Source organism: Sciurus vulgaris (genome assembly GCF_902686455.1).
Source record: "Sciurus vulgaris genome assembly, chromosome: 4".
NCBI classification, from domain to species: Eukaryota; Metazoa; Chordata; class Mammalia; order Rodentia; family Sciuridae; genus Sciurus; species Sciurus vulgaris.
In genome coordinates, this window is record NC_136464.1 from 131,470,517 (window position 1) to 131,496,345 (window position 25,829).

A 25,829-nucleotide genomic window follows, 5' to 3' on the forward strand; every position below is an offset into this window, starting at 1 on the left:
GGGCATTGTTCGAGGAAGTAGGTCACTGGGGCTGTGCCCTTGGGCCTATACCTTGTCCCTGGCCCCTTCCTCTCTCCCTCTCTGCTTCCTAACTGTCATGAGCTGACAGCTTTCCTCTGTCATCCCATTCTGCTGTGATGTTCTGCCTTATCTCAGATACAAAGCTACGGAGCCAGCAGACCATGGAGTGAAACCTCTGAAAGTATGAGCCAAATTAACCTTACCTCCTTCAAGATGCTTATGTCAGGTGTTTTGGTTACAGCAACAAAAAACTGACTGACACTGACAGTGTGTTTAAGTGAATAAATAAGTACAACAAGGGTCAAACAACACTACTCCAAAGAGCAAAAAAATAGAAGTACAAGGGAGAAAACAGACCAGAGAATATTAGATTATTTTTTAAAACAACATATAAGGAAAATAACAAAATTAAAAGTGAAATAAGAGAATGGGAAATATAGTAAGAACACATCTTCTGGAAGAATAAGGAGAAAAGAAGAAGAAAATCAAGTTGTTTGTTCCATTAAGCAAGACTTGGTGTTAATGAATCTGGTTTCCTGTGGATTACAGCCAGAAGAAAATTAACAGTTTAGGTAACAGCCAATCCTCACTGGATGCAGAGGTCCAGAAAATTGCCAAAGCCATAGCATCTATTTATGACTTTGGGAAAAGAAGAGATATTGGGAATTTATTTTTATTAAGCAACTGAGACAATGGCAGAATACCATCAAATGGTGGAGATGAGGAACAGAGCTGCTCCAACTTCCAGCAGAAACACAGTCAGCAGCAACACCAACGGAGGGGGTACACTAAGTGTTTGTTAAATTCAATTCTGCTGCACGAGAAAAGAGATGTAAGAACAGTGGGAAAACATGGAAACTATAAGAGAAACAAAGGAGGAGCTCTGGGTTTTACAGCCTCTATAAAGGTAGGACATGGCTTTTAGTGCCAAAAGAAAATTCAGCTTTGGATCCTGGCCATATGTCACTGGACGAGTTATTTAAATGCTCTGAACCTTAGCTCCTTACCTGTGGCAAGGAGATAATATGAGAGGGTTGTTATGAATTTAAGTGAAACGATGATATGTTATCCTATTTTACAGGAAGTGCCCCATACATTTTAGATCTTTCTCCCAAACCTTTCTCAAAGCAGAGAATTAGAATATTCAAAAATTAGCATGAACAGAAAAAAAATTAATAATATTCTTTGTGTTTGGACTACATTTAAAAGTGAAAAACAACTGAAAGGGAGTCTGAAATTTATTTCAGCTCTCTAAAAATCAAAGGATTAAATTACATAATTTCTATTATGTATTTATTGATATGCTTAGGCTAGCTATAGACTGGTTTATATTAATATTATATAATATTAATATATAATATTAATATATAATATTAATATTAATATATATTATTATATTAGTATATTATTAATATTAATATATAATATTAATATATATTATATAATATATATAATATATAATACCTCCTAGCATCTCAAGTATTGTAGGTTCAAATCCAGTCTCCTGAATCTTTCAATGCACAGATCTTTGTAGGAATTTCTCAGAACAATACATGGCACCATGTTCACAAACTGAGCACCAAACCCAGGAGGTTTCCTTGATCCATTTTTCCCTTTGGTGCCCACATCCAGTTCACCTTCAAGTTGTTTTCATTTTACTTCCAGAATCTGTCCATTATTCTTCACATCTTTCACCACACCCTGCTCAACACCACTATCATCTCTATCATCATTAGAAGAGAACAATGGCTACTCAGCATCTGACATCTACTCTTACTTTGTTAGCTATTTTCCACATGGCCATGACAGTGAGCATTTGAGAACATAAATCAGAGCATGCCATTTGGACCCTATTTGTCTCTAACCCTAACCCTAACCCTACCCATTTTTAGGGCTGAAGAGATCCCAAATGATCTGGCCTGTAGCTACCTACTACTTCCTTATTTCACCCCACTCTCCATTAGGCTCACTGACAGTTCAAGAAAATCCCATGCTTTCTCTTATTCCAGGGCTTTTGTGTTTGCTGTTCTCGTTGGAAAACCCTCTCCCAGATTCTGACCTCTCTGACCCCTCTCTTCCATTAGTTCTTACACAAGTCATTTCTGAACATCCAACGTAAACAATTCCTTCTTTTTACTTTCAATCACAACCTTAACTATCACAACCTGTAATTATTTATTGATTTATTGCTTCAGCTCTTACTTATCTGTCTCTCCCACTAAAAATTTTGGCTATATAAGGAAAGAGAATAGGTTTGTCTTATTCCATGATGCATCCCATACATTTAAGAGTTGCCCAGCTCATATTAAATGCTCAATAACTAAGGGGAAAATGAGTGATTTTTAATCTATTTCCTATGTTTCTCTTTCTGTTAATGGATATGTGTGGGTATACACATTTATACATATACTCACTGTTTAAAGGGGAAAAAAGGAAACCCTTCTGAGAGTGGAATCGACCATTTTCTTCCTTTAGTTTTTCCATTATTTAAAAAATATTTGCATTTTGTTTTTTCTGTGGTTATTCAAGCCAAACCTGAGGATTACTTTCTCCCGCAGTAATTAGCTCCTTCTGGGAAAACTTTTTAGAAAAATTCTTTGTGGTCATGCCCAATCTGAGTTCTGGTCTTATGTTAATTTTTAAAAATTTTTATCTCTTATATTACATCTCAACTGGCAAAAATACTGATTGACAGCCTAAAATCCATGTCCCTCTCTTGGAGCAGGGATTGATAAAGGGATTAGGAAATTCCAGCATAGGGTAAGAAATCCAACTGGCTGCTGCAAATTTCAAGTCCTAAAGAACATCCAGGCCAGATGGTTTAAACATGCCTCTTTACTAATAGCTTACTACAAAGAAGAAAATAATTCCCTGGCTAGGTACCATGTTTCAGATGGTGTTAGAGATGCAAATTAAGGTAATAAAAACCAGGTGAATAACTACCAATTTTTCTTCTTAAAAATGGTAGTACTTTTAAGTGAAGCTGTTATGTTTTGGAGGATGATAATAGAAATATTTTTTTTAATTTTTCCATTTTAAATTTTGAAAATTTCAAAATCTTCCTTGAAAGCAAGATGTTATGAGAGTTAATATCATTAATGCTGACATTATCACTTGTATTAGTTACCTAAGGCTGTGTAACAAATTATCCCAAAACATGATAACTTAAAACAAGAGTTTTTGTAAGTAGGAATCTGAGCATGGCCTATTTTTTCTGCTCATTATCTCACAAGCTGAAATTAAATGTCAGCTCATCTGCAGAAATCTCAAGGCTCAAGGGAGGAAGAATTCACTTCCATGCTCACTGATGTTTTTGTTGGCATGATTCAGTTCTACTGGGTCCACTGGCTGGAGGATGCCCTCAGTTCTTTGCAGTGTGGGCTCTCCCTGGGGCAACTCAGAATATGGCAGCTTGTTTCATCAGAGAAAGTGAGCAAGAGGGCAAAAGAGAGTGCCAGCAAGTGATAGTGCTACTATGACTGAAGTCACAATGTTTTACAATCTAATCTGTGTGGCAGCCCATTACTTTTGCCCAATTCCAGAAGCAAGTCACTAGGTCCATCCTACACACCTCTGAAATATTACTTCAATCTACAGGTTTCTTCCTCTTCATCAGACACATTCCTTGACTACATTATGGCAATTGCCTCCTAACTAGTTTCTCTAATTTCTGTCTTTCAATTCTTCCACTGAAACTTCCATATAGTAATCAAGGTGATCTTTTAAAAGACAAAGTACTCTCCATACTTAGTACCTTCTGATGGTTTTTCTTGTATATGAAATTAAAGTAGTTCTGTATGGGCTACAAGGCCCTCCCTCTTTTCAACCTCCTCTTATCCCACTTCACATTGTACTTTATATTCAGTCACATCTGCTTTCCCTTGGGTCACTGAACTGTCAAATTCTTGCATGCATCAGGGCCTTTGCACATTCTATTTTATCTGTCTGCAAACCTCCTATTCAAACACTTTATCTGACTCCAGTTACCCTTCAGATCACAGTACAGAACATTCACTATGGGCTTCTGTTACCTTCTTCTTCCATATTCGGATGGGGCTTTCTCCTTATTTCTTAGAGTATCTTGCTCTTTCCTTTATAGTTTCTGAGTTTATTTTGGGGTTGGGGTTATATATTCAATGTCTGACTCTCCTGAGAGGGCTGAGACTGTGTTGTATTCACCACTTTATATTCAAGCCTAACACAATGTCTGACACATACTAGATAGTAAATAAAGTCAAAACTCGAACTGCAGTGTACACCCTGAAGCTAAACTCCTCTCCTTACTTGTAACACCTTCCTCTACTCTCAATGCTCTAGTCCCTGTTAATATATTTCATGCTTGTATAAATATATCAAAATAGATTCTACTGTCATGTATAACTAAAAAGAACCAGTAAAAAAAAAAAAAAAAAAAAAAAGAGGCACCTAGACTTTCTACATTTCAGAAATATCTTATTAGAGAACAGCTTTCTGTTCAGTTCATTCTATCTTAAAGGGGTAGTTTTTCATATTTTTATGCTAACATTTCAAGATTAAGAAAAGTCTTATTTTAAAAATGTTATACTTGGGCTCTCTGCTCCTCCCTGTTTGACAGACAGCCGCTTCTTCTCTACTCATGCAGTACCATCTGTGTCCCTGAGACACAACGGTGAAGGTTGGAGTGAACGAATTTGGTCAAATTGGGCGCCTAGTCACCAGGGCTGCTTTCAACCCTGGCAAAGTGGATATTGTTGCCATCAATGACCCTTCATTGACCTCAACTACATGGTCTACATGTTCAGTATGATTCTACCCATGGTAAATTCCATGGCACGGTCAAGGCTGAGAATGGGAAACTTGTCATCAATGGAAAGTCCATCTCCTTCTTCCAGAAGAAAGATCCTGCCAACATCAAATGGGGTGATGCTGGTGCTGAATATGTTGTGGGGTCCACTGGTGTCTTTACTACCATGGAGAAAGCCGGGGCTCATTTGAAGGGCAGTGCCAAAAGGGTCATCATCTCTGCCCCTTCTGCTGATGCCCCCAAGTTTGTAATGGGCATGAACCATGAGAAGTACGACAACTCTCTCAAGATCGTCAGCAATGCCTCCTGTACCACCAACTGCTTAGCTCCCCTGGCCAAGGTCATCCATGACAACTCTGGCATTGCGGAAGGACTCATGACCACAGTCCATGCCATCACTGCTCCTCAGAAGACTGTGGATGGCCCCTCTGGGAAACTGTGGCGTGATGGCCGTGGGGCTATCCAGGGTATCATCCCTGAATCCACTGCTGTGGGCAAGGTCATCCCTGAACTGAATGGGAAGCTCACTGGCATGGCTTTCCGTGTGCCCACCCCCAGCGGGTCAGTTGTTGATCTGACCTGTAGCCTGGAGAAAACTGCCAAATACGATGACATCAAGAAGGTGGTGAAGCAGGCATCAGAGAGTCCCCTCAAAGGCATCCTGGGCTACACAGACTGAGACTTTCACAGTGATACCCACTCTTCCACCTTCGATGCTGGAGCTGGCATTGCCCTCAACGACCACTTTGTCAAGTTCATTTCCTGGTATAACAATAAATTTGGCTACAGCAACAGGGTGGTGGACCTTATGGTCCACATGGCCTCCAAGGAGTAAGAGCCCCTGGACCATCTGCCCCAGCAAGAACACAGAGGAAGAGAGAGACCCTCAGCTGTGGAATCCCTGCCCCTAACTCAGTCCCTCAACACACTGAAAATCTCCCCTCCTCCCAATTTCCATCCTAGACGCTTAGGGAGCCCTACTGTCACATACCATCAATAAAGTTCACTGTACCCCCCCAAAAAAGTTATATTTGATATTTAACTGAAATAATAATACTGGAATACTTAGAGATTCCATATCTTTTATCTCTCTCTCTCTCTCTCTCTCTATATATATATATATATATAATTTATAGATGAAATGATATTGTCTAGATATTGCTTTAAATAATTTGGGGAATTGGTGAGGGACACAGGTTTAAATGAAACAAGATATGTTTTGAAGCTGGGTAATTATACACAGATGTTCATTATACTATTCTCTTCAGTTTTATGTAAGTTCACATTTTTTACTAACAAAATGTTTAAGAGGATCTTTTGAACATACATTTAAGGCTTCCTAGTTTCTATGTGCCAGCTTTCCTTCCCCCAGACCCACCCTTGGTATGATTCTTACAGTACTGAATTTAGAACCCTAGTGATCAAGAGAGTGGTACAGTCCAGACTACCTGGGTTCAAATCCTGGCTCCAGCACTTATTAGCATGCACAACTGATAAATGCGGGGAAAGGCAGCATAACCTTTCTGTGACTCAGTTTCCTCTTCTGTAAAATGGGTATAAAAATCCCAGTTTCAAACTATTGTGAAGATACAACGAAATGGTGAATATAAATTGCAAAGTCTGAATTGAATAAGTGCTTTGTGATGCTAATGACAATCATTTATAAATTAATCCAACTGATTATTTGTTGAGTACCTAATCTCATGGGAAACTGTTACAAAGATGTTATTAGTATCCCCAAATTTGTCTATCAGCTATAAATGCACGAAAACACTAAACAAGAAGGGATGTGGGTAGAGACTGAGGAGTTAGGACTGAAAGAGCAAAGGCATTGAAGAATCAAATAAGGGAAAAAAGAGATAAAGCCAGGGGTGCTGTATTGTCTATGTTTTCCTGCTTTGTCTCTGTCCTTTTTATTCAGTGAGGGAGAGATAAGAGAATGCCTTTGGTTGAAGGACATAAGACCCTATGGGCAGAAGATGTACTCTGAGGGTCCTCCTTATAATGAATGAGAACACAATTGCCTAGTTAATTAAAAAAAAAAAAAAAAAATTCTATGTGCTTGGAACATTCACCCATTCAGTAAGGAAAAACCCTGGAGGATTTTTATCTCAGATCCAAAACCTCAGGGGAAAAGATTCTTGAGGATTTGATGTGCATTTCTTTTTCAGGCTGCATCTAAGAAGAAAAAGCCCCTCGCCTTAGTCATGAGTCTTGTGTTGCTTATTTATCCCACAGCCACCATGGCCTTAGAAGGACCCAGTAGCAGGGGCAGGCAGGAAGTTTTTTCCAAGGATAAAGCTTCGTTGACATTGTGAGTGCTGATCCTCTCTATCTGCAGTTGCCTGCTCCTGTTCTTGCCACAAATTCCCCAGCATCCACCTCTGCTCAGGGGCCTCAGACTCCCTAGTGGCTGAACCCTGGTGAGATCCCCTTTATTTCCAAGTCTTGTGCACCTGTCTGTCCACGGGCCTACATGCTCAAGCTGCGCTGCCCTCCTGGCCAGGTGCTGTCCAGCTCCTCTCTCTGGGTCAGCAGTTTTGTGGACCTGCTGCCACCTTGTGTCTTGGTGCTGTCAAGAGAAAGAAAGAGAGAGAAAGAGCAAGAATCATGACCTTGTGCTTAAGACTCTTAACAGTACCAGAATTATTGAGAGTTCGGTTACAGATAATAAAGGAAGAAAACAAGTAGAACAAAATTTCTTTATTCAAAAAAATATATATTAGTTCTTTAAAACGTGAACCTTTTACTTAGAAACACATTCAAAAGACACAGAAACATAAACTTTACACAATTCTCAATTATGTGATCTACTTCTGGGTGAAAACAAAGTAATAACTTTTCTTGGGGAATCCAGCTTCTGTCTTCCCTAACCATGGGGGGGGGTCTGACAAAACAAGTTGGCCACCATAATCTTTTAGAAGTCATTTCCTTGTGTTTTTAACATATGTCAAGATATAAATTAAAGAGTTTTTTTTTTCTCTTTCAGTTTTCTTTTTTTTTTTTTCATTTCTTACATCATCTGCTGCAAAAGGCTTTCATCATCTCTACCAATAATGTTTGTAGCAATTTCAGAAAAAAAAAAATCTGAAGCCCTGTTTAACTCATGTGGTCTTTAAAAAAAGGTGTTATACTTTTCCTTTAATGGTTTGTCCCATTTTGGGAAAGCTCATTCCTATCTCTGAACCCCAGTTCCCAAACCTTTAAGAGAGCATTCATGAGTAGTTGATGATTTATCCACAAGTTCATTATATTTCTGGTATTCTTTCATCTTCTACCATTTTAACTCTTGAGATGCCATCAAGGTAGACAGGAAACACATCAGTCATCCCATGCCTTACCTTTAATTGAAGTCAGTTGCTTGATATTGAAATGCTGCCAACAAAATAAAAGAAACATAATGAAATAAAAATGCCATAGATTTTATAGAATAAATGATGGTATCCAATAACACACTATATCTTTCTTCTAATATTGGTGTAGGGGTGGGTTGGGAGTCAATGGAATGCTTACTTTTAGAGCCTGTGGGCAAGTGGCAGAATTCTGTTATCTGTGTGCTCAGTGTTGCTCAGTAACTATCCTCCCCATGTGATTTCCTGTCAATATCACCATAACAGTCGTGTGGTCATTTCCCACTCTCCAAGCTCTCCCTACTCCATCCACTCTCTGCTGCTAATATATTTTCCTCTTCTTTTTGAGACAATCAGGACCATCGCATGTGAACTTTCTCAGCTTTCCTCCTCTCCACTGAGATTCTCAATATCTGTATGATGTTTGTGTATTGGGGAAGGCAAGTAATAGTTTTGCAAACACACCAGCAGTGATATTCTCTAGTAGGGAATTTTAAGGGATTACTACTTTGCTTCTTAAAACTTCTATCCTTTGCAAATTGTCAGGAAAGACAGTCAATTACATTTTGATCAGAAAAAATCCATTTATTTTGCAAATAGCCTAAGAAATAGTTTTATTCCTTCCAGTATCTTGTGTGTGTGTGTGTATAGATATATAAAATAAGATACTATATATATAGTATATGTACATAAATATACAAGGTGTATATATATATATATAAGGTGTATATATATATGTGTGTGTGTGTATATATAGTATAGATAGACAAGATACTGTGTGTGTGTGTGTGTGTGTGTGTGTGTGTGTGTGTGTGTGTGTATCCTGGCTGCTCTTAATCCTTAAAAGAAAGACAAAGTCAATTCAGAGCAATGGGTAGCAAGGGGAACAACAGACTTATTTTGGAGGCCTCAAAAGAAAATATTTCTCTTCCGTCCAGTTTCCAGAAACCTAATTTCTGTATGTAGTCACAAGATTCTCTCCCATCCATGTTTATCCCTCACCCCTGCTCTTGTTCCTGGTCCCCTTTCAGACTCACTCTTACACGGGTGCCTAATCTTATCCAATCCCTTTCCATTCTCTCTTAGGGCTTCCTGTGATCAACAAACTGCCCTTAAACTTCAACTTCCTGATTGTACCTCACACCCAGTTGTTCTTTGAGGATACATCTCCCTTGCAACCTGCACATGCCCCATGTATCTCAGAGCTAAAAGCAAAGTATTGAATGCTCATTTTCATACCCAAGTCATTTCCTTCAAAGTCCCAGATCCTTTGCATCAATCTCTTTCTTATTTCCCACATTTTGTTTCATTCTTTGGCCGTCATCCACTGACCCTCTTCCTAGACTTCTCTTTTTGGAGATGCTTGCTCACTCTTCCTTGCCAACCCTCCAGCTGTCACCATTCGCACTGACTTTCAACGTCACAAGATTAAACATATCCTGGCCTCTGTTCCCCACCAAACCCCCAACTCAAGTTAGCTTTCCTTCCATTCAAATTTGGTCACCCACCCATGGTCATAGCATAGTGCTTGTCATTACCAGTTACACCATCCCTCTGAAATCACACTTTCAATGTGCCACCTTTCCAATTCCATCTCCTGGCTTTCTGGCTCACTTGTTCCACTATATACACTGTAAAACTTCTTTGATCCCCTTGATACATATAAGTGATTACTTTTTATTATTTGTTATTCCTTCTCTGTTTTCATGTCTCCACTTCCCAGTTTAGACTTTATGATCTATCATTCCCATGACTACTCTTAACAAATACCTCTCTCTTCTCCCATTATATTCACCTGTCAAAACCTCAGTCACTGGGACACACACCTGTGCCACAGCTGCTAACCTATGGAAAACCTAGGCAGTAACTGGTTGTATTTAGATTCATGGGTTTCAGGATGGCGGCCTAGAGGGTGGCTGCATTTCATGTTGCTCCAGGACTCAGGATTCAAAAGAGGAGATATTGAGAGACTTGGGACCAACTCAAAGCAGCCGGGTGAGTCTCTCCCGTTGGGAAGGCGTCCCGGATGGGACGGTAGTCCCAGAACGCAGGGAACTTTGTGAAGTAGAGCTGCCGGCGAGACGCCCCTCCCCTTGCTGGAGCAGTGAACTCGAACAACTGGGAGCGTCGTAAAGGAGGCCGCTCAGCACAGCGCTGGGACTCAGAGCAACCACTGGGGCTCCGGGCGGCGGCCCAGAGGAGGGGCTGCGAGGAGAGCTGTGTGGACTCAGGACACCGGGGCCTGCCCTGAGGAGGAGGAGGAGGAGCGTGGCCGCTTAGATTCGGAGTGACTACACCAGAGCTACAGGCGGTTGCCAGAGGAGAAGCCACGCGGCGAGCTGTTTGGACTCAGAACGACTGCTTCTGAACCCCGGGGCCTGCTCTGAGGACGAGGAGGAGGAGGAGCGCGGCCACTTGGATTCGGAGTGGCTATACCAGAGCTACAGGCGGTTGCCAGAGGAGAAGCGGCGTGGCGAGCTGTTGGGTCTCAGACCACTTCTGAACCCCAGGGCCTGCCCGGAGGAGTAGGAGGAGGAGGAGGAGGAGCGCGGCGGGTCGTTTGGTCTCGCAGTGACTGCATTAGCGCTCCAGGTGGCTGCTCAGAGGAGAAGGCGAGTGGTGAGTTGTTTGGACTTAAAGCGACCGCTCCTGAACACAGGGGGGCTGCCTGGAGGAGAAGCGCGGTGGGTCACTTGGTCTCGAGTGGCTGCACCAGAGCTCCGGGCAGTTGCCCAGAGGACGCATGCAGCGGGTCACGTGGATTCAGAGCCACTCAGAGCGACCGCTCCTGAACACCCAGGGGGTTACCAGGAGGAGGAGGAGGAACGGGGAGGGTCATTTCGACTCGGAGTGATTGATTGCCCAGGGCTACGGGTGGTTGGTGGGAGGAGGCACACAGTGAGTTGCTTGAACTCCTAGTGACCGCACCGGAATACTGGGCGGCTGTCTGGAGGAAGAGGTGTGTGGCGGGTCTCTGGGACTCAGAGCGATTGTACGGGGCCCCAGGTGGCTGCTCAGAGGAGGGGCCGCATAGCCAGGCAATTAGGTGCACAGCAGGGTCCCAGGATCTAGGAGGCTTCTTGGTGGAAGAGCCCCACAGAGACACGCTTAGGGGCACAGCGAAGGTTCCAGGACTGCGGGCAGATTCTCTGAGGAGGGGCAGCCTAAGGAGATTCATCTGCGAAGGGTGAGGCTCCCAGGCCCAGGAGGTAGGGCCGGGCCCCTGGGAACTTTGCAGAGGAAGGCAGCCCAGCCCAGGCGGTAGCTGTAAATTGAGGGGAACCTCTAGGAGGGAACTGACCAATGAGACCTCCCCACCGGGTGAGTCTTCCCTGCCGGGTGAGGTTTCCCCACAAGGACGGTAAAACCAGAGACACAGGCCCAAACAGGCCTTGCCTCAGCCCACAGTCTAGGTCCCCTTTGGATGACCATTGGTCAACAAGTGGAGGCACCTCTGCCCACTAGCAGGGAATATACCCCACCTAAAGGCCACCACTCCTAGAGAGGCAGCTTCCTTGTGGAGCACCGCATTATCAACTTCCTCCAAGACTTCAGCCTACTGAATGCTAAGAGGGGATATATATAGAAATCTTCAGGGACATGGTAAGTCAATAGAGGAAATCTACAATATCTCAGCGGTCCACTGATACCTGAACAATATGAGAAAACAAGGAAAGAAAATGCCCCAAACAAATGTAGATGTTACATCAATAAAACCCAATGACAGCATGGCAGAAGAAATGACAGAAAAGGAGTTCAGAATGTACATAATTAAAATAATCAGGGAAGCAAACGATGAGATGAAAGAGCAAATGCAGGCACTGAATGATGAGATGAAAGAGCAAATGCAGGCATTGAATGATCACGCCAATCGACAGTTAAAAGAGCAAATACAGGATCATTTCAAAAAAGAGTTAGAGATAATGAAAAAAAAAACAAACAGAAATCCTTGACATGAAGGAAACAATAAACCAAATTAAGAACTCCATAGAAAGCATATCCAGTAGGATAGAACACCTGGAAGACAGAACCTCAGACATTGAAGACAAAATATTTAACCTTGAAAACAAAGTTGAACAAACAGAGAAGATGGTAAGAAATCATGAACAGAATCTACAAGAACTATGGGATATCACAAAAATGCCAAATTTAAGAATTATTGGGATTGAGGAAGGCTTAGAGAAACAAACCAAAGGAATGAACAATCTATTCAATGAAATAATATCAGAAAATTTCCCAAATCTGAAGAATGAAATGGAAAATCAAGTTCAAGAGGCTTATAGGACTCCAAATACACAAAATTACAACAGACCCACACCAAGGTACATTATAATGAAAATACCTAACATACAAAATAAAGACAGAATTTTAAAGGCCGTGAGAGAAAAGAACCAAATTACATACAGGGGGAAACCAATATGGATATCAGCAGATTTTTCAATCCAGACCCTAAAAGCTAGAAGGGCCTGGAACAACATTTTTCAAGCCCTGAAAGAAAATGGATGCCAACCAAGAATCTTATACCCAGCAAAACTTACCTGCAAATTTGACGATGAAATAAAATCCTTCCATGATAAACAAAAGCTAAAAGAACTTACAAAAAGAAAGCCAGCATTACAGAACATTCTCAGCAAAATATTCCATGAGGAAGAGATGAAAAACGAAGCAAATCAGCAAAGGGAGGAATTGTCCTAAAGGAATTGTCAAATAAAGGAGGAACCAAGTTGTGTCAAACAAATAAATAAATAAAATTTAAAAAATGAACCAAATGACAGGGAAACCAAATCATATCTCAATAATAACCCTGAACGTTAATGGCCTGAATTCATCAATCAAAAGACATAGACTGGCAGATTGGATTAAAAAGAAAGATCCAACAATATGTTGCCTACAAGAGACTCACCTCATGGAAAAAGATACCCATAGACTAAAGGTGAAAGGATGGGGAAAAACATACCATGCACATGGACTCAGCAAAAAAGCTGGAGTATCCATCCTCATTTCAGACAATGTGGACTTCAAGCCAAAGTTAGTCAGAAGGGATAAAGAAGGTCATTTCGTACTGCTTAAGGAAGCATAAATCAGCAAGACATAACAATCATAAACATCTATGCCCCAAACAGTGGCTCATCCATGTATGTCAAACAAATCCTTCTCAATTTCAGAAACCAAATAGACCATAACACAATAATACTAGGTGATTTTAACACGCCTCTATCACCACTGGACAGATCTTCCAAACAAAAATTGAACAAAGAAACCATAGATCTCAATAACACAATCAATAATTTAGACTTAACAGACATTTATAGAATATACCATCCAACCAAGAGCGAATACACTTTCTTCTCAGCAGCACATGGATCCTTCTCTAAAATAGATTCATGATCATAACTCCTAACTAAGCACTTGATGGTGCCCAGTAGTCCTCTATTTGCTTGTGAGTTCACTTTCCCACTATCTGAAATCATTCTTTCACACCTTCTCCTCTCTTCCCATACTTCCTTATCATCTTACTCCATCTGTTGAACTTTCCTCACTGCACATCCACAAAATAGAATTAGGAACTCTCTCTTCTTCCTACTACCAAATGGGAATGCCAGTGCTTTCCTGCTTCTCAGGTTCTCTACCTTTCTGTGTTACCGACCTATTTCTCTTGTTACCTTCCTCTCTTCTTCTCAAGGACTTCATTCCTTTGGTTGTTTTCTCTCTTCAGCACCATCTTATCTCCTTTTCTATAGGTCATCTGATCAGCACAACAAACATACTCTATTGTGTCATTTAAAACAACAACCATGGCCAGGAAAGGTGGTACACACCTGTAATCCCAGTGGTTAAGGAGGCTGAGGCAGGAGAATTACAAGTTTGAAGCTAGCCTCAGCAACTTAGTGAGGCCCTAAACAGCTTAGCAAGACCCTGTCTCAAAATAAAAAATAAAAAGTACTGGGGATGTAGCTCAGTGGCAAAGTGCCCCTGACTCAGTCCCCAATAGCAAGAAACAAACCAAAAACAAAAAACACCTTCCTTTACCTGTTATCCCCTTACTGCTTTCTCCTTATTTTTCTTTAGTGTTTCATTGCAAGATACCATTAAACTGGTTTCACTTCTTCACCTGCATTCTCTCTTCAGATTCACCATGTCTTCTGTGTCTGTCATTGCACCAACATCTCATCTCAACACTAGTGACCTCCACTGAGTAAAGTTGACACTTGTATGTCTTTAACTTTTCTGAAATTTTTTACACCATTGATGAGTTTTTTCCTTCTGGAAATATTTCCACTCTCCAGGGCTCTATCCACCCCACAGTACTCTTGTGCTCTGTCTCCTTTGCTGACTCTCCCCCTCGTACCTCTAGTCCAAGAACTAGAGGGCTTCACTGCTTCCTCCTGTACAGTCTTTTCATCTGTGATTACTCTGTCCGCAAGTGATCTCATCCCCTGCATGGCTTTGGACACCCTATATGCTGCTTACTCTCAGATTTAACCACGGCTCTTACTTCTCTCCTCTGAGCTCCAGAATCACATATTTCCAAGTACATACCTAAAAACTGTCTTGTCCAAAGCCTTATCTGTCCCTCACAATTGTCTATCTTCTAGTCTTTTATAACTTGAATAATGGATCTATTGTTCACCCAGATGATCAAGCTAAAATTCTAAGAGACATTTTGCTTCATCTTGTTTTCTTCTTCTCACCCCAAACAATTAGCAAATCCTGTCATTTCTTCCTCAAAATATATCCAAAATATGCCCATTTCTCTTCTTATCTGTAGTTACCACTTTCTTCCAAGGCACTTCCTTGGTTTTATGCTTCCATTCTTACCTTTTTTCAATCCATTTTGCACAAAGAAGCAGGGAGAGTCAGATCTTTCAGGGCACCCTTAAATAGCATCCCAGAATAGATACAATACACCCCAACTCACCTTCATCCTGCCTCTGCTTCCTTAGGGCCCAGCCCAGTCATCACTTTCTCCAAGTATCCTGTTCTTTTAGTCCACCCCCAAATCTGAATCAGTTACCCTTCCTACAGCCACAGAGCAGTACACTCCACTGCTTTTGCCCCTAAAGCACTTTTCCTACAACTCTGTTCCCCTGTTTTTTCTTGTCTGCCTCTTTCATTACTCTGCAAATCAGAGCATAAATTTAAGAGCTTTTAGAGCAGGGACTAAGCCTATTGTTCTCATGATAATACCCCAGGAACCTAGCAGCGTCTAGCAGGTAGTCATAATATAAATAGATTAATGCCTCTCCCCACTATCTATACCTCTCCCCCATAGCCACCATACCTCACACTTCAACAACACTCCGGTAGATTCTCTCCCCAGGTATAATTGATAAAGAATTTTGTTACTGGTCTAAGCAAAGTTCTTAGTCAATACAGCTCTATTGACCTTTATTTGATGAACACAAAGCAGATAAGATATATAAGCAATTTCTGCAGCTTGTGGATTTGGAGACATGAAAGGATTCTGTGAGTATATTTTTTCCTATAGTGTCAGTTGCCATAATTATATGTGAATTGGTGACAGATATTCAGAACCATCAGTCTTCTGGTCTGCTAATGACACAGGATATATCCCTAGCGCCTAACTCCAGGCAAGATGGTCACTGAGGGAAAAAATCCTAGCCACAGCTAGGAGAAGAAACTTTCACCTTGACAGTTTGCCTCTAGTCATAGCTCAAAGTGAATCCACAGCTGAATGTAAAGTGTATCTCATTTGAGTTCTTTTGAAACTTTATCAAAACACCTATAACAAATATTAAAGAAGAAATGTTCATTGCTTTTATTAATTCACTAATTCATTCATTTATTCAATAAATATTTCTTGAGACCTTCTATGTGAGAAGAATTGGGCCAGGTACCAGAAATATACAAGAGAAAAAGACCCAAAGGATGACTGATAGGAAGACAGGAGCTAAACCAGTAATTATACAATCTAATTTTAGTTAAAATTGTAGCAAGCTAATAAGAAACTATGAGAGACTATGTGATGGGTAGTCTCCCTTCACCCTCCAAGTGTGTTCTCACCTCCTTGGTTCTGTGCCCTGGAAGGCTGACCTCCATAGGCTGCCTCCCCAGGAGTTTCCTTGTGCTCTGACTTTCTTTGGTTTCAGCAGGAGACAGGAGGGTTAATGAGGATCGAGGTAGTGTTACTACTGTCAATCTAAATTAAAAACAGGGGGAGATTCTACAAAGAATACTGATATTTATTTGGGGGTAGCAGAGCATGGTAATAGGAATATGCACACCACAGTACACAGTAGACTACAGGCATACTCAAGGAATTTGAGGCAAAGGTCATTTTTAAAGGTAAAAGATGGAGGATTATATCATATATTTTAAAACAATATTCTTTGGTCACAATGATTAATAACTAGCCTGGCATTAGCCCAAGTTCAAACAGACAGTTGCTAAGCAGATGTTCTTGTAGAAGTACTATGTGTATGAGGTTGCGGTGGTTTCTGCAAGCCTGTGGTTCCAGCAGAGTCTATTGTGATAGTTACTATCAGGCAATCATGCCTAGCTACCCTTCCTTCATAACCTCCTGGCTTTATTTATCTTTCTCTGTTGGCCAACTTTATTTTGATTTTGACAACTTTCACCTGTTTCACATCACTCTCCTGTCTCCCTCTCTGCCCACTGTGATGCAAGAGTTGTTATATTTCTCTCTTCAGTTTCTGAGAACCATTTCCTCCTTTGCCTCTCAGGGGTGATCACAGCTCCCATGTGCGTCTGCCATTCCTTACCATCCCAATGGGTTTTCCTTAGCCCTCCACATACCTTAATGAATCATCTCCTTGTTAAACTCATTCATTGCCCAGTTTGAGAGTGCCCCCCATTTCCTGTTGGGATCCTGAATAATTTAGAGCCCATAGCCCAGGAATCTGATTTAATCTAACAGCACGGATGAAGTTAAAAAAGACCTCCTTGACTGAAGGATGCTGCTTCCCTGGTCGCCCTTACACATCCTCGTTCCCTCTGCTTCACCTGGGAGCACCTCCATCAAAAGGATTGTAAGAGCACATTTCATCCTGGTTCTTTTCTGTATCTTTTTCTTCCACTGCCCTCTGCCAACCCCAGCAGGAAACATTTTCTCTTCTCATTTCACTTGATGAATAGGCCTCCTCATCGGTCTCTCCATCCTCTGAGACCTTTCCTTCCTCCTCCCTGATCTTTTATGTCCTATCAGAGCCCCTCAAGCACTGCCGTTTCTTCCCAGTGCTACCCACAATGTGACCATCATTTGCCCCACCTCTCCCTGCTCCCATAAACCCAGCCACAAGAAATCATTGATGATTCCCACATGTTTGTGCATACTGTTTTCTTCTGGATCTTTCTAACCTTATTTATCCCTCCTGTTGAAATCCTACCCAGTTTAAATGCCACCACTCTAAAGCTTTCCTAAAGGTCTTGGCAGGAAATCCCCGCTTCCATTATTTTGTGGTTCTCATAAATACTTTAATTTTTGTTTCACTTCCTACATGTTTTATAGTTTGATGTTTGTGGCAAAGTCTTATTTCTCTCCCATGATTATCAGTTCTGAGAAGGTGGGGCCCAGTTTGTCTGTGGAATATCTATACCACCTAATAAAATGCCCAGCGCTTAGTAAGAACACTATGGATTTTAAAATTGATTTATGTATATTTTCTTTCCTATGTTGTTAGAAAATCATTCTAAAGTTATTCTCTTATTCAGTGAAATAAAAACATTAGTGTGCTTTCTCTGTATGTGGTCTTTGGCATGGTTACTTTCAAAATGTGCTTTTTTTATGGCAATGTAATTAAATTGTACAGTTAAACCCAATATAACTAGGAGAAATAGAGCTAAAACTATTTCCTCCACTTAAATCTTGAAAAGCCTGATTTTATTTCTCCACTTCCAGTCTTTTCACATTTGAGAATCAGTGATGCCGAAATATTTGTCATTTCAGAAAAAATAAAATAAAATCTTTTAAGGGCCTCCAGATACCATATAGCTGCATAGAGCTGGAGAAGTAGAAATGAGACATAGACAGATTAATTGAGGGAGAAGTGAAAATATGCTTCCCCTAGCTTCATACCCCACACTTCAAATTGTGATGTCTAAAAGTTTCCCTCCAGGAGTTTTATGTGATGACTATTGTTTGGTTTGATGATGTTGGAAGATGAGAAACTTGAGGGTTTTTTTTGTTTTGTTTTGTTTTGTTTTGTTTTTGTTTTTGTTTTTGTTTTTTGAGAAAAAGGAAAAGAAGGGTTTATTGCTTTGCGAGCAAAGGAGAAACATGGGGAACTCCCATCCCAAAGCCTATGATTCTGCCCATCATGGGGAACAGGGTTTTTAAGAGATGACTCAGAGAAAAGAGATTAGGGAGGAGAGATCAGGAAGGAGACGACCAGGGAGGAGAGGGTTAGGGGAAAGAAGATCAAGGAAAAGAAAATCAGGGAGAAGTCTAGGGAGAAGATCAGGAAGAGTTTTGAACTTGACAATGTTAACTCCCCAAAGACTTTTTAATTCATTGTGTTCTGTGAACTTGAATTTGGCTTTAATTGCAGTATTTTAAGATACATTTTAAATAAGGTAATAATAACTACCGTTTATTAATCACTTAATAATTCTTTGAATCTTATAACCAGTTCCAGTGTAGATCAAATTGCCATCATTTCATAGATGAAGAAATAGACTCTAGATGTTCACTGCCCTGTTCTAGGGTAGTTTTCAGGTGACTGTTCTTCCTTGTCCAATGTTCATGCTCTTAAAGCCAATATACAAACCCAATGATAGCTCTGTTGTGAGTGCACATGTCTGTGGCTATCTGCTACATAGGCTGCAATAGCCCTCCAAGACCTGTGCTGCCTCAGAATGCCCCTTCTTCAAGAGGAAAACTGCATACGAGCTGCAGAAAAAAAATGGCCTGGCCAGAAACATGGCTAGAAAACAGACAAGACGGGATGCACCAGGAGCAGATCAGCCCAACCCAGGCCCCTACCAGGGCTTCCTGTGCCTTCTAAACCAACAACAGCTGGGAAATTTATCTCTTAGTCTGCTAGGAATGAGAGTCGGTGAAAGGACGAAAGAAGGACTTTCCACCCTGCACGCACAAGTGAGAACATATATCGTTTTCTATTTCAAAAATCGCTCCTGTACAAGTGGCTTTTAAGATGATTGAGGGAAAGATGTTTTACATTGCTTTCTATGCATATTTAAATATGTTTTTTCGCAGTAGCTACATAAGTTGTTTAAACATCAAAAGCCTCAAAGACATAGAAACCTGGAAAAGAAAACATTTCCTTTTGAGTTCAAGTTATATTTTTTAATCGAGAAAGCAGTCATCTAAGTGGTTTTTCCTATTTTCTATCTCACATATAACAAAACACCTCAACAGTAACATGAGAGACAGTATTCAGAAAGCAATTCCAAGCACATTAAAAGAGCTGCTTTGGAAAAAATGAATCAAGTGAGTTCTTTCCCTTTAAAGGCCACAAAAAAGAAACACCCTTCTTATAGGGCAATAGGTTGAAAGGGGATGAGAAGGGGAACACAATATCTCATCTAAAATCTTGCAGGCAAAAACGTTTATTATTGCAGGAAGCAGAAGGTGAGCCTAGCTTATAAATGAGATCCCGTAGATGAGAGAGATGTATCTTGCTGAAGTATTACTGTACAGAATGAACCTTTAAAGCTTGGAATTTGAAGGCATAAACCACTGTTAAATAAATCTAAACTGATGTATTCATTTTTAGTAAAAAAACATGATATAACTTGATGATGATAATATGTAATTTTATCCCTGCATTTCAATTCTCAAGGGTTTCTTAATTTTCCTCACAACATTACAAACAAATGCAAAGGGTTAGATGAAAATAAATATTCTCACCTAGAATGGTATTAATTTTGTCAACATTTTCCCCAACACTGAAAACAATAGTGTAATACTCAAATATGAAAGTTCCTCTATGGTTTATCTGATCATTTTTTTCAAGGATTATAGTATACATAATATTGGGGTTCATTCTGACATAATTGTATAACCATGGAATATAATTTGCTCCACTTCTGTCCCCAGTATTTCCCCTTTCCCTTGCCTCTGTATCTAATAGTTTGAAATATTCAGATTGACACATAAACAAGAAAAGAGATGAATAATTTGTTTTTCCTTTAGAATTAGTATCTTTTTTTTGGACATATGAATTTCCTAGAAATGATGATTTCCACAGGAAAACATGAATATTTAAATATGTGAAAATTGAGAACTGAATAAATAAAGGAAGATTTATTGAAAATGGTCCTCAATATGAATTATCAATATGGTTAATTGTGACTCTGAATCCAAAAAACTACCAAAGCTGATTTTAAAAGATGTTTTCCTAAAAAAGGGATTTCATGAAAATAGAAGGAAGACTAAGTGGGTAGATGAATGGGATCAGAGCAGAAGAGGGGAGGGCAAAGGGAAGTACTGGGGAATGAAGCTGATCAAAGTGTGTTATGTGCATATACCAATATATTGCAACAAAACCCATTATTGTATAATTACTGTGAACCAATGAAAAGATGTTTTCTTTAAAGTTTTATTAGACTTTTGACTTCAGTTATTTTTTTCTTCTTTTTCCTCTTCTGTTTTCCTTCTGACATTTTTGTGCTACTTTTAAAGTAGGATTTAAGTTAGTTAAAATAACCAATAAACAGGGAAATACATGAAATGAAAAGGGAGTTACTTGAAGCTAATGACTTCACAACATTTCTCTACCAGAGCTCCTCAGAGAGGAGTTCACATGTCTGATGATGCAGGCTTGTGAGTTTCAGGGTGACCCAAGTAGTCCCTCTTTCTCAATGACTGGAGTCACTAGTTACTTCTCCTCCACTAACACCTAACATACCAGAGAAGCTTCCAGTTTTTATTATATAATTGTATTCACTGATCTAGTATAAGCATGCATTTCTTGAAACACATAGCATTAAAAAGAACAGATATAATTAATCAAGTTAATAATGATTTTTATTTTAAAAACCTGAGTGTAATTCAGGGAATGCTGAATTTCAGGTGGATATAATCTAAAATATTAGTTGTTGTGTGGAAGAGATCCTTAAAAAGTTAAGGAGGAGGTCTGGGTTCAGTCTTCAGCACCACATACATATAAATAAATAAAATAAAGGTAATAAAAAGTTAAGGCAGAAAATAAGTTGGCAGTTTATCAAAAATTACTTATAGCATTACCATCTCATGCAGCTATTACACTCCTAGATATACATCTCAAAGAACTGAAAATAGGCACTCAAATGAAGGAGATGAGTATTAGTAGCAGCGCTTTTTATAATGGCCAAAAGGCAGACAGCCCAAATGTCTGCCAATGAATTAATGGACAAATTGTGGTATGTAAATACAATGGAATATTATATAGGCATAAAAATGAAAGAATACTGACACATGTTACAACAATGGATAAACCTTGAAAACATGCTAAGTGAAAGAAATCAGGCACAAACCTTCACATCTTGTATAACTGCATTTATATGAAATATCCCAAATAAGAAAGTCCATAGATGTGATTGCCAGGAGTTAGGAAAGGGAAGTAACTGCTGAATCAGTGCAGCATAATAAGTGTTATGAAAATAGATAGAAGTGGTGGCTTCTCACAGTGTCAATGTACTAATTGTTACTCAATTGCTTACTTTAAACAGGCGATACCACATTTATGAATTTCATCTAAAAACAACAATAATCTTCAAGAAAAAAAGTTAAGGTAGGAAGACAAAATATGAAAAATATAATAAAAATAAAAAATAAAACCAGCTGGGTAGAATAATCAGAATTTGATGTACATGAACATGTGATAAGATCAGGATACAGGATAAGAAAAATAAACCAAAAATCAAGTATAAGAAAAAAACATGGCCATAGAAGGACCAAACTCACCAAAGCAAACCCCACCTAGGCAAATTTAGGACGAAACTGTTTTAAATAAAGAAATAGAAATTGTAGAAATATTTTTAAAATTTATGTTATGGAACCAATTACCTAGTAAAGGTCCTTACGCAATGTGTGGTGGTTTTTTGTTGTTGTTGTTATTGTTGTTTATAGTAGATAACTAATCAATAATTAATGAGATTACATAATTATAATGCATGGTGTGATTCAAAGAGTTTAAATGTGCTCCTTCAATCATGCTTAGCGCTTTGCTTCATTCACCTCAGTTTCAGAAAGTAACGAAAAGGAAAATTTCAGGCTACCTTGTCAAAAAATTCTACGTCAGGTTTAAATATACTTAGCCCACAAAACAAAGAACTACATGAGAACAAGGAATGCGAAGCAGTTCTTCAAAACAAAAGGACTCTAAAGTCCACCTGTTGGTCTGAGTTGTGGAGATGGCATGATACAGTTATTTCAAATAATTTTAATGATTAGGGTAAGTTAATCTGAAGAAAAGGAGAAAAGCGATTTGAAAAAAATGGAGACCATGTTGAACACAATACAAAGGAATAAAAGAGCAAATAGGAAAAGAAATGGAAAGTGTTCAGGAAGCAATTACTGGCTCTCCCAGGGTTCTGTGAAGGATCTAACAGTAGGCGCCCTGGGAGCGGAAAGGGGCCGTGGCAGTGAATAGGACCTGAGGGAAGTAATCAGAGATAAGAACAACTAGTACGGAGGCACAGGTCCAGAATGCAGAGAGAGGATGACAAAGTTTACAGCCTGGACTTCAAAGCCATTACACAATGAGAAAGCTAGCTAAAGCCGAGAATTAAATGAAGGGCCTGCTCACAAACAAGATGAAACTGGAAGATGATGGAATACAAGCTCACTGAAGGAGGCAGGAAGGGCGAGCGAGAGGAAACTCAGAGATGATGTGCAGAAAGGCAGCGCCATCATCCAAAGCATAAATGAGTTTTTCGCCTGTACGTTCAAAGGAAAGTTCCATAGGTGCTGCGGTTAGGAATCGAATTCTCGAAAGAATGCATTTTGGAAAAGTACAGTCTCATCTAATCTGAGAAATCAATCAGAGAAGCGCTGGAGCCAGAGTTTCCCTTGCAGGAGTTTCATGGAGATGCAGTTCACAGAAACTAAAACAGATAAACTTAGAGACTTGCCCAAACACTCACTGTGGGTTGGGGAAACTCTAAACAAATAGCATAAAGTGGGAAGTGGGAATAAACTAATGAAAATAATACCAAAAAAAAAATTCCTCACCCTCTATCCATGTTTATAAACAAATGTGAAGATTTGAGGCACATATTTAACTACTCGAATCATGCCAGAAACAGTTCTGCCTCCTAACATCCCCCTCAAAAATATTTGCCAATGTTCATGTATAATGCAGTAGCAAGCCAAGTGTTGTGTCTTTGCAGTTTTAAATGTCAGATGATAGAGCTTTATATCCAGTGTTGTCTCTTTCCAGTTGCATCACTTCACATTTCCATGTCTTACTTCTCATATTGATGGAAAGAAATGAATGACACGAGCCACATTTGCCATGCACTGTTGTCATCACAGGGACATGCTATGACAAATGCTGCAATTTGTGACACACTATATTAATATTAATTTTGTTGTTATTTGTATTTTTACATTATTTGTCACTAATGGTCCCATTAGTGGTATGCCTCAGTCCAATATCATGGAAAGAGGAAAACTTTGGAACATAGACTCAAGGGTGCAAAAGAAGACAGTGAGCTCACTTTTCTTCCTATAGATTTTTTTTTAATTAAATGGTTTGTTTTATTAATAATTATTTTGTCTGAAAGGGAAAGCATGCACATTATAAAATGTTTCAGACAAAAATTAGTACAGTTTAATTAGCATGAATTATCAAAATACCAGCATGGAAAGTATATGTGACCTATTATAAAAAAAAACAGGTGTTTAAATAAGATAAAACTGCCTCCTGAATTAGAAGGGGATTCGAATTGAGTATGCTTTTCAAATAGAAAAGATGTTTTCTCATTGCTTTTTCCATATGTACCAATTTTGTTCATTTTATTAAAATATTTCAAAAAGAAGTTATCAATGTGATGACATCTGTACGCATTTTAGCCCCTTTCAATGTATCTGTGGCCCTGACTGTGAAAGAGAATTTAAATATCAATCGAGTTTAGAATATTAGTTGGGAATATGCTAACGCAAATGGAAGAAAAACAATTCCTTCCAGTGTCTTGAGTTTAGCATAGACATTTCTGCATGGATTTTGAACCCCAGAAAGGCATGCAAAGATGGAACAAAGTCTTGAGAAAGGCAGAAGGTCACTGACTCAAGGCACAGGTAGAGGGTTTGGCCTTAAGAGGAGAAGGGAACACCTGACCCCAGAGACATGGTAAGGGGAACCTGAGTACAGGTATGAATGCAAGTATCAATTCTTAGGTAAAAGGTCATGATTTAAGAAATGTCGTGCTCGAAGGCCTCAGTTTTTTGATTGAGAGGCCTGATTGTCTGCTGAGAGTAGAGGGAGTACATGCAGGCAGTGGGAAGGAGAGCTAAAGTTAGAAGCAAAACCAAATGAAGCATTAGTTGTCACAGGCTCCAGGCTGGGATTAACCCTAAGCAATGTTAGGTGGTTTTGTTTTGGTTTTTTTCTGATTACATCTTTTCCCCAAAGATGTAAAATGTTGTGATCTAGAATCCTCAGTTTTTTATATGGCCATCAAATTATCCTTTAATTTTCCATATAGCTTCCACACTTACAAATATTCTTCACCAAACTGCTGGAGCCGCACTTGTTTTGCTCTGACTGAAAAACCAAAGCATGAATCGTCAATTCTTGCAGGTTATCCATGCTTACAAATATTGATTTTTCTCAGACTGATAAGAGAGGTCATTTTCAGGCCCTGTATATGCATGAGGCTCTCTCTTAGCAATAACATCAGTATGAAGCTTGGTTCCTGCTGAATATCTTAGTCTCTGAAGATAACATTGTCGGGGACATGCCTGTAATTCCTACTGTAATCACTAAAGTCGTCCATAGGAAGCTCTTTTTAGGGCAAAGTTAATTTACTCTGCTCCTTCAGTTTGCCAGGAAACAACTTTAGGATTTTGTACCTTCCATTTTTAATTTAAAAATTGTCATATAAAGAAAAGCTTTGAGCATCTTAACAATAAAACTTACATGTCTGTTTAGCTCTAAGTATTGCTCACTCCTCACCTGTCAACAACAGTGAGATGTGGACTTAGAAAGGCAACTCAAGCCTCTGTCCACATAACATAATTTGTCACACAATGATGAAGTAGGACCCATTAACAGTGGGAACCTGGTGAGTAATTGTCTTACTTTTGGATAAATCCTTTAGATGTATCCAAGATGATTATATTGGTTTATGTTTAAGCTCCAGGCAAACAAGATATGGGAACTTCCACAAAAGAAGTCCAGTGCCACTTCTATTGGGGAGGCCTCTGGTATCTTTGATTAATCTCCACAAAGTCCAGAAAGTTTTTCAAAATGGCATGGAATGCATTTTGAACTCCTGGAACTAGAATACATGTGATATTACTAAACTTAAATACTATACATAGGTGAAGAAGACAGAAGCACAGTTTCATTACCCACCTCTCTCTGTAGCCAATTCACATGATAAAATGGTTTTTAAGTTGTATAAATAGCAACAATCAGGTCCTAAATGGATGACTAGGAGGAGAAGCTGCGTGATTCTCTGGAAATATCTGGGACTGTTCAGAAAGATGGAGGCTCAATTAACTGCAGTACAACAATCAGCTGACC

The 25,829-nt window shown here is 39.5% G+C and overlaps 1 pseudogene across 1 annotated transcript; it reads left to right on the forward strand.

Annotated features, from left to right (window-relative positions):
- The first annotated feature begins 4,770 nt into the window (after nt 1-4,770).
- On the forward strand, nt 4,771-5,763 carry LOC306659203 (glyceraldehyde-3-phosphate dehydrogenase-like; annotated as a pseudogene). Its single transcript has one exon. The product of its transcript is annotated as a glyceraldehyde-3-phosphate dehydrogenase-like (transcript).
- Nucleotides 5,764-25,829: the final 20,066 nt, after the last annotated feature.